This window comes from Nilaparvata lugens, chromosome 4 (genome assembly GCF_014356525.2).
Source record: "Nilaparvata lugens isolate BPH chromosome 4, ASM1435652v1, whole genome shotgun sequence".
Lineage (NCBI taxonomy): Eukaryota > Metazoa > Arthropoda > Insecta > Hemiptera > Delphacidae > Nilaparvata > Nilaparvata lugens.
In genome coordinates, this window is record NC_052507.1 from 2523999 (window position 1) to 2536891 (window position 12893).

The window sequence follows — 12893 nt, forward strand, 5'->3', positions numbered from 1 at the left end:
TATGATAATCTATTTTTTCCCTTTTTGTATAGTTGAGAAGTTGATATTGTAGTGATTATTCATGTTAAAAAAAAATACTAAGAAATTGTCAAAAAAACAGAGTCTTAACCAAAAATCAGAGTTCTTAGTCTTTTCATCAAATATGATCATTTATTATTAAATCATTGAAAATGATAATTTCTTGACTAAATAATATAATTGATCATTTTTCAACAAGAGTGAACAGTTGATATCACATCAGATGCACCGGTATCAGATATCTCCTATAGAAGGCAGTGGAAAAGCAGAAAGACGGCAACGCTGTTCACCTATCTTACTTCTCTGCCATTATAACGTGGACCTCACAGTCTTTATATATAAAAGCGAAATGGCACTCACTCACTGACTGACTAACTAAATATCTACCTGACCAAAAACGTTCAAATTTGGTAGGTATGTGTTCAGTTCGCCCTTTAGAGGCGCACTAAGAACGGATTTGAAAGAAATTCAAAATACGCCCATAATCTGCGTTTTTCCAGCATTTTTTGCGCTTTCTTAGCTTGATCGAGGACAAATGAACAGAAAACGTTCAAATTTAGTACAGAAGCTCAGCTGGGGTGTAATAATGTTGTGTTAGTAGGAATTTGAAATAACGCCAAAGGTACGCCCAAAATCTGCGTTTTTCCAGCGTTTTTTTGCGCTTTTTTAGCTTTATCGAGAACAAATGAACAGAAAACGTTCAAATTTAGTACAGAAGCTCAGCTGGGGTGTAATAATGCTGTGTTAGAAGGAATTTGAAATAACGTCAAAGGTACGCCCAAAGTTAGCGTATTAGTCTAGTTACGCTCCAAACATTAGAAGGTGTTCGTGAAGAGTTCTTCTCAAAGAACGATCGAAAAGTCCAAGGGCAGACGCATATTAGCGTGCTGATCGCCTTGGAGATTACAAAATTGAAGCTCTCACTGTTTGGCCTCAGTTTTTCGCCTTGGAGATTACAAAATTGAAGCTCTCACTGCTTTCATGAGATCTGATGGACCGTGGAACTTCAGATCTTCTGCGTTTTCTCAGTTCTTTCATCAAGTAATAGACAGAAAATTTTCAAATTTGGTACAGAGGTTTAGCTAGGTTCTAAAAATTTTGTGATGAGGTGACTCTAATGTTTCATTAAAGATACGCCTGAAATCAGCGTTTTTCCAGCGTTTTACTCAGCTTTTCTGCATTTTCTCAGTACTTTGACTTTCTGATGGAATGAAGCATGCTCAAATGAAAAATGCAGGCGAGCGAAGCGAGCCGACTGATCTCATTTTTGGACGATCCAGTCGGGTGTCCAGGGGGCGAAGCCCCCTGGCAAGACGGATATGACGAGCGAAGCGAGCCTGACGGCTAGTAGAGTATATTTGAGATTTTCCTCTTTTCAATACAATAAACTGTCCCCTCTCAAAGTACTTCGAAGTTTTTTCTCCTCAATTGAATTCTTTGTTTCCTCTCAAGAGTATCCCATTTAAACAATAATGAAGAACACCATACCGTGTTCAATCACCCTTCAGTAGGTCAATTGATTGGTTAATTGCTTGCCTTTCCCTTCTAGACACATCATGAAATGATTGGAGCGTTACTAATTGATCCCAACCAAATATTCAGCTGCATTCGGTTTTGATCCAGGCATTGCTCACATTGTGACGTCACGATTTGCATCTAAAACTGTCAGAATTGTGGAACTAATAGCCTTGATGTTATTCACGGGGAACACTGAAATTTCAAGGTGGAGGATCGCTCATATTGTGGCGTCAAACTGTACCAGGATTTGCACACTTCAAATTGTCACCATTCTTCAAACGGGAAGCATTGACGCTATTCATGGGGAACACTGACAGTTCAAACTTGGATCTAACCACAGTGTGCACTCTATTTTCACTTCAACTTGTCAGTATAGTAGGAGTGGGAAGTATAGATGTTATTGATCAGTAATGCTGACAACACAGACTATAGTGAGGTCCACATTATAATGGCAGTGTTTGATAAGCAATGATATTGCTATCCTTGTCTATCATTCAACAAATCGGTTAGCGCTATCTCTTTCTCGCTTTGCTCTGTTGCCAGATCGTCCTTCAAGGACTTACACAATCCTTCAATAATGTAGTGTAATGTGTGTAATGATTACACAATCCTATTCCTTCAATAATGTAGAATTACTAATTAACAAGATATTTCATCTTTATTATGTAATTAAGTAGTGTGAAAAGGTAGGTTAATCGCCACCAACTCAGTTGATCCATCAACTCATTTGATGGATCTATCATTCCACCAGTACTTCAAGGTAGGTTCTAGGACATCAAGTGAATTGATATTTCACTTCACTTGTGTAGTGAGTTCACAAGTGAGTTCAATTCACTTGATGTCCTAGAACCTACCTTGATGGTTGATCGCCATCAAATGAGTTGATAGTACTCCTGAGTTGATGGATCAACTGAGTTGGTGGCGATTAACCTACCTTTTCACACTACTTAATTATTGAAGGATATAGTTTCTTGCTCAATAAAATATAATTGATAATTTTAAACTGTAATGAACAGTTAATATTACATCAATAAACCTGTATCAGCTACCGTCTATAGAAGGCATTGACAAGACAGAGGTTCGGCAACGTTGTTCTCGTATCTTCCAGTTTGGTTAATTCTATGAGAGCTAGGAGGACCGCGAAATTTAGAACTGGTTAACATGTATGAATATATGAGCTGTGTGAAGGTAACAAAAACGAGAGCTTTTCAGCTTTACTTACGAGAGATGGTTGTTTATGGGTCAGCCGAGTGCTGAAGACTGAGGTTGTGGAGGGAGAAGCCTTCTTCTCCAACAGCAATGAGGGTGAAGCGGGGGAAGGGGTACTGCATGAACAATTCTGTCTTTCTTATCTCTCGAGTATTCTTAACACAGTTAATATAACATCAATAAACCTGTATCAGCTACCGTCTATGGAAGGCATTGACAAGACAGAGGTTTGGCAACGTTGTTCTCCTATCTTTCACCACTGCCATTAAATTGTGAAAAATATAGTTTCTTGCTTGATAAAATAGAAATGATAATTTTAAACGAGAATGGACAGTTAATATTACATTAATAAACCTGTATCAGCTACCGTCTATGGAAGGCATTGACAAGACAGAGGATCGGCAACGTTGTTCTCCTATCTTTCTCGACTGTCATTAGAACGTGGAAAATATAGTCTCTTGCTTGATAAAATATAATTGATAATTTTAAACAAGAATGAACAGTTAATATTACATCAATAAACCAGTATCAGCTACCGTCTATAGAAGGCATTGACAAGACAGAGGTTCGGCAACTTTGTTCTCCTATCTTCCACCCCTGCCATTAAAACGTGAAAAATATAGTTTCTTGCTTAATAAAATATAATTGATAATTTCAAACGAGAATGAACAGTTATAAACCTGTATCAGCTACCGTCTATAGAAGGCATTGACAAGACAGAGGTTCGGCAACGTTGTTCTCCTATCTTTCACCACTGCCATTATAACGTGAAAAATATAGTTTCTTGCTTAATAAAATAACAAAATTGATAATTTTAAACAAGAATGAACAGTTAATATCACATCAATAAACCTGTATCAGCTACCGTCTATGGAAGGCATTGACAAGACAGAGGTTCGGCAACGTTATTCTGCTATCTTTCACCACTGCCATTATAGCGTGAAAAATATAATTTCTTGCTTATTAAAATAAAATTGATAATTTCAAACGAGAATGAACAGTTATAAACCTGTATCAGCTACCGTCTATAGAAGGCATTGACAAGACAGAGGTTCGGCAACGTTGTTCTCCCATCTTTCTCCACTGCCATTATAACGTGAACCTCACTATAGAACCCAACCAAAGTGTGCGCTGTCTGTTTATATCTGTATTATGAGTATCTAAATCAATACAATTCGGTGCATGTATATCTGTACCGTATCTGTACTGTGTTTACCGCAAATCAACATGCATAGCTCGCGGAAAACCGTGGTAGTTCGTCGGCCGTCCACTAGGGAGCGCTCTATTGTTTGCACTGTACGCAGACCAGTGAGTTTCCCCGCTTCAATTATCCAGGAATAACGCGGCATTTGCTACGGCTGTTCCACACTGTACACACGGACACTCTACGGCTGTTCTACACTGTACACACGGACACTCTATGGCTGTTCTACACTGTATACACAGACACTCTACACTGTACACAGAGAGCAGACGTTGTTTGGTATTTGAAGCAGACCACACACGTTTGTCTTGCATTCAACTGCACTGCTGCGGATGTATGCGATTTGGAGGGAGTTCTGGTCATCCGAACTAAGCCGTCTGCGATGATGGTATCATATTCAATTCATAGATAACTTTTATGAAAGGAAAGTTTGAATTTAATCCTTGATCAATACATGGAAGAATGAACCAAGGGTTTTACAAGCCACAATGTTGATATCAGAATCAATTCATAGATAACAATATTGTGAAACAACGTTTTCGGCACACTGCACAGAAAGCAGCTGTTTCCCAGTCCCTACGTAGATCTGAGAGACATTGTTTGCAGACGACTCTCGTCTGACGTCGGAGCAGGTTTCTTTCCGGCTGAGGCTGGAAAGAGTACCCTTTCCGGCCGCTAAATTTCAAGTGTGCTAAAACAGCTGATCAAAAAACTTTTCATTGTTTGAGTTTATAATTCAATAATCTATTAAAAGATTTATAATAATATCATATTATAGTCATTTGAACAAATAAAAAAGTATAAACAACCTCCCACATAATTGAACATTTAGACAAATCATAATGAAAAATTAAAATACTTGGACAATTTCCTGATATTCAGATTACCTCAGATTTGCTAGAGCTATGACCTTCCACTTTTGCTTTCGGAAGTGCTTAATAAACAATTATTCTCATATATGTATATATTGTTTATTTTTCTGTGTGGCGAAAAATAGCGTTTTCCTACAGATACCTTGAAAAGTGACCATTTCTGCACTGATTGCAGGCCGCAAAGAATCACTTTTCCGCACTAGTGCGCGAAGTGAGTACTTTGCGTACTCCAGATTTGCAGCATGACAACGCAAAATAGTTAGTAGGTTATATGGAGCACCAGTGCATCAAAATCAAAATTAAGTTGGTAACTGCACTCATAGTGAGGCCCACGTTATAATGGCAGTGGAGAACAGTTTTTCCTTGCCATTATGTACCTTGATTATAGTCATGTCAATGCTTACATAGCATAAACCCCCTTCAGGCAGTCACATAAATTTTCAATTGAATTACTAATCATTATAATTACATTATTATTATTCAATTTTAAATAAATTGAGGTTTTTATTAATATAAAATTACACAGAAAAACATTTGATGGATTTCAGGGAGTTTCACCCATAATTACCCACTTTTCATATTCAATGGTAACTGTAGGAAAAATTTAATGTGAAATACGTGTGCAAAGTTCCTCTGCTGCACTCAAGAAACCATTCCGCCCTCGCCTACGGCTCGGGCGTAAACGTTTCTTTCGGTGCAGCAAACTGTCACTTTGCGCACTAGTTGCACAAATAACTATTGCCCATGGGCAAAAATGTTTTTCCGGCTCTCAATCCTTTCTTGTCCTCGGCCTACGGCCTTGGACTTGAAAACCGATTTCGAGCCGGAAAAGTCTCATTTTCGGCCCTAGGTGCGAAATATACTATTTTGTCATAGTCATTCAGTCTCATCTGTTTTCCATGCATGAAATCAAGCCGGTAGACAGCTGTTTGCAGAACAAATGAACATATGATTCTCATTACAGCATACTCTACTGTAATGAAACCATAATATATGATTACTTTACAATAGAGTATGTTTCCTAGTTCCAAAATAGGAACAGCAAAACTGCTACAAAAAACCACATTCAACGCTCCAGGTGGAAGTTTTGTCAACTTCCACGAAATTCCTGATTCGAAATTTGTAAACTAGGTTATGTTCAAACAATGCATGTAGTAACTTCAGCACAAGCAGGTAATATTTTCTATTTCTCAATTATTCTCCTTTAGATTATTATGACAAAAAATAGTGTATGTTACTTGGACGTGAATGTCTTTTGCAGTGCTCAAATAAAAATCTAGTCTCGGCTAACGCCTCGACTAGAAACATCATTCTCGTCTGAATAAGTCCGCTTCCTGTCCATGTGACGTAAGATACTATTACAAGTAACTATTAAGATTTCCCGCTCAAGATGATAAAATACAAAATCAGTTCTGGAGAAGAAGTAGAAGAAGGAGAGGAAGAAGAAGAAGAAGGAGAAGGAGAAGGCGAAGGAGAAGGAGAAGGAGAAGGAGAAGGCGAAGGCGGAGGAGAAGGCAAAGGAAAATAGAGAACTTCGAATGAAGAATAAAGAGAGAAAGAAAGAAAGAAGAAGAGGGAGAAGAGTAGGCTTGAAATGTAATCTAGATCTGAAGAAGAGAGAGCAAAGAAATCTAATTTCATCACATTATGAATAATTTTTGGGGCAGTTGCAGCGGAAAAATATATATTAAAAGAAGTTATAAGAATTCGTTCCTCGATGGCGTGCGTATATCACTTGTATTAGAACATTTCCGTAGATAAAAATATGACAGAAAGGACGCGTTTTGAACAATAGCACAGTAGGCCATATTAACTAAAGTGTTGTAATGCTTTCTCCTGGGACATTTTTGAATTATGGAAGAAACACACCGTGAACACGAGTAATTCCATTGAAAATCCTATGGGGAAAGTGAAACAACTCTTAAACGGGAAAAGTTTTCACCTTTTAGGCCTATTTTAACGGATGCATACCTGCCAGACAACTTTCCCACTTTTTTTTTCTCGAAAAAGTCTGAATTGTTAGTCTATAGTGGTGTCCAGGTTTTAATGGCAGAGGAGTAAAATAGGAGAACAGCGTAGTCGATTCTTTGCCTTCTATAAATGATAGATCGAGCGAAATGGGGTTTAAGATTCAAGTTGACGGTTTTGCATTTCTCTTTATGCTTAGATGTTTATATGTTGCGCATTTACGGCAAAATTCAGTAATAGATTTTCATGAAATTTGACAGGTATTTTCCTTTTTGAATTTCGCGTCGACGTATACTTAATTTTTTTTTTAATTTTGCATTCAAAGGATAATACAAAAGGAAAAGGAGTCTCCTACGCCATATTACCGTAAAAATCAGACTATAGAATATTATTCATCATAAATCAGCCGTCTAGTGGACTATAATAATACCCGTTCAAAAACATCCAACATTCTTGAAAATGTATCTTTACATAATAGTATCTTTCTATAAGCTAAGTAATATATCCTTACATATTAGTATCTTTCTATAAGCTAAGGCCAAGTTTGGAGTTGTTGATAGAAAACATTTTTCTTTTTGAATCTGATGATTTAAATTGCAACAAATATTATTGAAAAAAAATTATTTTCTAAAATCATGAAAAGTGAGAAATGAATTTTTTAGGAAATCAGCATTATGGTAGTTTATTTTGTTATTTTCAACACACCGATTTTCAGCCGTCACGGAAACACAGAATGTTCTCTGATGTGTTGATAGGTTTCGCGTATGGACGACAGCCAGAACTGATTTCATGCATGGAAAAAACTGCTGAGATTGAATAAACATATGATTCTCATTACTCTACTGTAATGACACCATATGTTTCCTTTAAGCTGTGTACACATATACGCTCTTCCAACCCGCACCGAGCACGCTCCTCCTTCGTACCGCCCTCGTTCCTCCATCGAACCACAGTCTCACCGCCCACGCACCCATCATGAACGTTACGGAAGATGTTAGATCTTCTCGCGTTCCCCGGTCGAACCACTGTTGCTCCCCGGTCGATCATCAATCGCTCTGCTGGAGTGACGTTCGGTTGCGGAGCAGAGCGAAAGTCTGTACGCACCTTTACAGTTGATTATGTTTCCTATCTCCGGAATAGGAACAGCAGAACTACTACAAAAAAAAACACCTTCAGCACTCCTGGTGTCAGTTTTGTCAACTTCCACAAAATCCCTGATTAGTAAACTAGGTTATGTTTATAAAATGCATGTAGTAGCTTCAGCACAATCAGGTAATGTTTTCTATTTCTCAATTATTCTTCTTCTTCAGGTTATTATGACAAAAAATAGTGTACGATACTTGGACGTGAATGTCTTTTGCAGTGCTCGAATGGAATTCTAGTCTCGGCTGACGCCTCGACTAGAAACATCATTCTTGACTGCAAAAGGCCCCTTCCCATCCATGTGACGTAAGATGCTATTACGAGTAACTATTAAGATTTCCCTCTCAAGATGATAAAATACAAAATCATTTTTAGATTATGTTTAAACAATTCCAAGGTATCTTGGTTATTGATCGGGGAAATCCAAGAACATGGTTTTGTAAAGGTCAAGTATTTCTCAAGATATCACTTACAAGTTACTTCCAAGATTTTCTTCTCAAGATGCAACTCTGGAAATGTCCTCCATTGGAGGAGACTCCACTGCGACGAAGAAATACTGGGAGAGCAAATAAAATGAGATGAAAAACTGGATGTCGAGGAAGAGCGGAGGGATTTCATTTCCGGGAGTTTGTAGAGCGGAGGAAACTGGTCGACTTTTCCAAGAGCACGCAATGTGAACTATCTGCTGTTGACCATTTTCCGGCATCTAATCACTCTTGTACACTCTGGAGACTCCAGCATCAAGAAACTGTTGTTTGTCTCGCACTCATGAAAATTACATCAAATTATTACATCCATTACAACTAGTAGTTCTGCGAACAGTAGACCTCGCTCATGAATAACCTACAACTTTCAAACTAATGAGAAGGGCCATTAAGAAAGTACAGTATATTGTGAAGATTTATCCATGACATCTATTTTTTTTTTAAGACATTGTTTCCAGGGACACCGGACTTATAAATATCTCTCAAGGAGGTACCTTCATATCGTCCCCATATTTACAATATTACAAATTTTCTAACAATAATTTATGAGAAATCGGTCAACTGACAGAAAAATGAAATATGCAGTAGGCAATTTAGACCATGAATCGTCTCACAGACGATAGTGAGACGGAAATGATTCGAAATAACATGGGTACCTATGTATTGGTGACAATGACAGGAGGTTGCTAATAATGTTTTTCATGAAAAGTGGATTCAATGTTATGGCGGCTTGTAATGCCTGTGCAGAATGTTTATGCTCACAAGTCGGTTTCCGATCTCATACTAAAGCGAAAATAAGAGCTAACTAACTAAGCTATGATGTCTCCGGCCGGTTCGGTAGGTCTAGAAACTATTCATCTATGAAACAGGGAAATATCGTGTTGAAAAGGGAAGAAATGGTACAATCAAGTGAGAAATTTTCTTCAATTAATAAATACAGTATGATTTGGAGCGGCTCAAACGTTTCAAGGTTCACCGCTGACAACTCTTGTCCTCTATCGATAGCATTCCAACGATACCATTCATCCAATACAGCACATTTTAGAGCGGCACAATTCATATTAAAACCGGAGATCTTATCAAAAATCGTTACACATACGTTTCTGCGCCTTGTTTCAAAGAACTTGCATACAAAATTTCATCCAAATCGGACAATAACTGCGACTGTAACTGCGGTACAAACAAACAGACAAAAGCCAAAAGCTAAAAGGTCCACATTATAATGACAGTTACTTGATCAACATTGGTGTTGCTTACCTTGTCTATCATTGTACAAAGCAGATAGTAATATCCTTTTCTAGCTGTGCAACGTTTGAAAGCGAATTTCGCCCAACTAGCAAAATACTCTATTTCAATGATGATAATTGAAAATTTACTAATTAAAACATATATTTCAATTAATAATTGATTAATTAAACATGAATGACCGATTATTTTCACATCAGATAGAGAAATGATCGAAGCCAACCAACGGATCAAAGACGTGTAGGTTTCAATTTCGACTCATGGCTATTAACACTTACTAAGCTCCGCCCACTCTCTTCCGATTGGTCAACAGTGTAATACTCGAGTCTGCCGGTAGGTGACAGCAGCTACAAGATGCCAGTGAGTTGATTCATAAGTCCGTTATTCATATAAAATGAAAATGTTGCTATAGTGAAGTCCACGTTATAATGACAGCGTTTGATTAACACTGGTGTTGCTATCCTTGTCTTTCATTCGACACAGAAGGTAACGCTATCCTGTCCTAGCTCTGCAGCGTTTAGATCGATTTTCAACAATGTAGAAATATAATTAAATTTTAAAATATTCAATCTTAATCATGAAATCTATTATTGAAACATCGAAAAATATATATTGTTGACCAAAAACATTCATTTGTTTATTGTAAACCAAAATTGAACAGTTAATGCTACAATATTGGGGCACCAAGCTTCACCCGTTATTTTTATTTATTAATAAACAGAGCACAATTCTCTAGAATGATCGTGTTTGAACGAGCGAAGTGAGATCTAAGATTCAAGTCAACGGTTTGGCATTCCTCTTAATGTTTGAATGTTTGAATGATTAAATGTTTAAATGTTTAAATGTTTAAATGTTTAAATGTTTAAATGTTTAAATGTTTAAATGTTTAAATGTTTAAATGTTTAAATGTTTAAATGTTTAAATGTTTAAATGTTTAAATGTTTAAATGTTTAAATGTTTAAATGTTTAAATGTTTAAATGTTTAAATGTTTAAATGTTTAAATGTTTAATGTTAAATGTTTAATGTTTAAATGTTTAAATGTTTAAATGTTTAAATTTTAAATGTTTAAATGTTTAAATGTTTAAATGTTTAAATGTTTAAATGTTTAAATGTTTAAATGTTTAATGTTTAAATGTTTAAATGTTCAAATGTTTAAATGTTTAAATGTTTAAATGTTTAAATGTTTAAATGTTTAAATGTTTAAATGTTTAAATGTTTAAATGTTTAAATGTTTAAATGTTCAAATTTTATATGTTGCGCATTCATGGCGAAACGCGGTAATAGATTTTCATGAAATTTGACAGGTATGTTCCTTTTTTAATTGCGCGCCGACGTATATACTATATACAAGGTTTTTGGAAATTTTGCATTTCAGGGATAATATAAAAGGAAAAAGGAGCCTCCTTCATACGCCAATATTAGAGTAAAAATCAGACTATAGAATTATTCATCATAAATCAGCTGACAAGTGATTACACAGATGTGTGGAGAAGCCAGTCTATTGCTGTATTTCCATAAGGTCTATAGTTTCGATCAGGTACTTGTGGATTAGAATACTGCGTAAGATCTACTGTTCACAGAACTACTAGTATTCTATAGCTGACTATACGTCAGCTTATAAATTTCGGGGATGCGATATTTTGATTTTCCACTGAATCACTTGCTCACTTTTTACTATCCACAGACGACGAAAGTCTCAGCTGTTTCAGCCAAGGATGAATTATCCTTTTAATGTTCTTCAGGTAGTTTTCCAAAGAATGAGACCTAGTGCAATCGAATTTTTATATCATGAAACTACTATATTCCAAATTTCGTGAAAATCGTTAGAGCCGTTTTCGAGATCCGTTGAACATGAATAACCAGATATAAAAATATAAACAGATAAATACAGAAATTGCTCGCTTAATATGATAGGATCAGATGTACCAGTGTATCATCGTTTCTACAAAAGGCAAAAAGCATTTTTATAACGGCAAAACTCTAAAAAAGGCATGAACAAACCAAAGGCATCTTTGATTTCTTCTACAAAAGGCAGTGGCAAGGCTGTGATTCGACAACGCTGTCCCCCTATCTTTATCCACTGCCATTATAATGTGGACCTCACTATATAGGGAGTGACATGTAGCAAGAAATCTGTTCTGACGAATGCTTGTACTGCAAGTGAAGTCTGTGACGTTCCAATTATCCGTTGCTTGCGAATCGAGTCAATTGTAATACACGGCGAGGCGAGGTATGCGAGGCGAGGCGAGGCATGCGGGGCGAGGCGAGTCAAGTCGTTTGCGAAACAAGAGTGACCGCTTTCGGAGCAAAATTGATGTTGTTTCAGTGGCCATTAAGGGGACGTCAGTCGCAAATTAATTCCCGGTGGCTGTGTGATTGCTCGCCGCGTCGGCTGACCGAAATGCCAGCTCGTCGAGATGATGGATGACGGCCGGCTATTTTTCTTGCCTTATCGCTTTCCCAGGTGGAAAAACTAGATTGGAAAACGGTCTTGCGTTCAGCCAAGCAGGCTATTAAGTGCGGCAGATTAGTGGTGGGGAGGATATCTCGTTAATATAAGTGTGATGGGGTTGATTGGATCAAACGTCTTGAAATTGACGCAACTATAATGCGGTGCATGTTATAATACTGCCATAATTCGTGAACATCTCTATAGTTGCGCATGGGTTATCTCCTAGTCTGAATATATAAAAATGAATATCTGTGTATTTGTTTGTTTGTTCCCTATAGACTTGAAAACTGCTTTTGACAGAGCGGCATGTAACTTTGGGAATATGCTGTCTGAATATTGGAGATGGTTTCAGGCCAGAAATTTTAACAGGGGGGCTAATAATAATTATTTATTAATCAATTTTACAGACCTATGTTTTCGAAATTGTCGACCGAGCGGCTACCGAAGAATGGAATGATGATCTTGATTCAAGATCATGTTATAATAATATGATTTAGCATCTGAAGTTACCAGCTGTAATAAACAGGTCACCCTGTGTACTGGTATTAAAACGGTAGTTTGGAGTTCGAGTGTAATTGATTGGTACCAGCTATAGATAATAATTCCTTAGAAGACCTATACAAATAATATTTATTATCACTCCTCTATCCTTGAGAAACTGGAAAATGTTGCAAAAAATATTCACCTCATGAAAGAGAGTTGTTCGTATTGCATCATTAATAACTGGAGAATGACTCGAATAATCTACAATTTAGCTTAGCTTATATTCATACTAAAA

General features: G+C 36.8%; 1 protein-coding gene across 1 annotated transcript in view; it reads right to left on the reverse strand.

The window, feature by feature from the left end:
* The window catches only part of LOC120350764 (hemicentin-2-like), an 822623-nt gene that overhangs the window by 109763 nt on the left and 699967 nt on the right, over positions 1-12893 (reverse strand). The gene's annotated exons all lie outside the window — the stretch shown is intronic.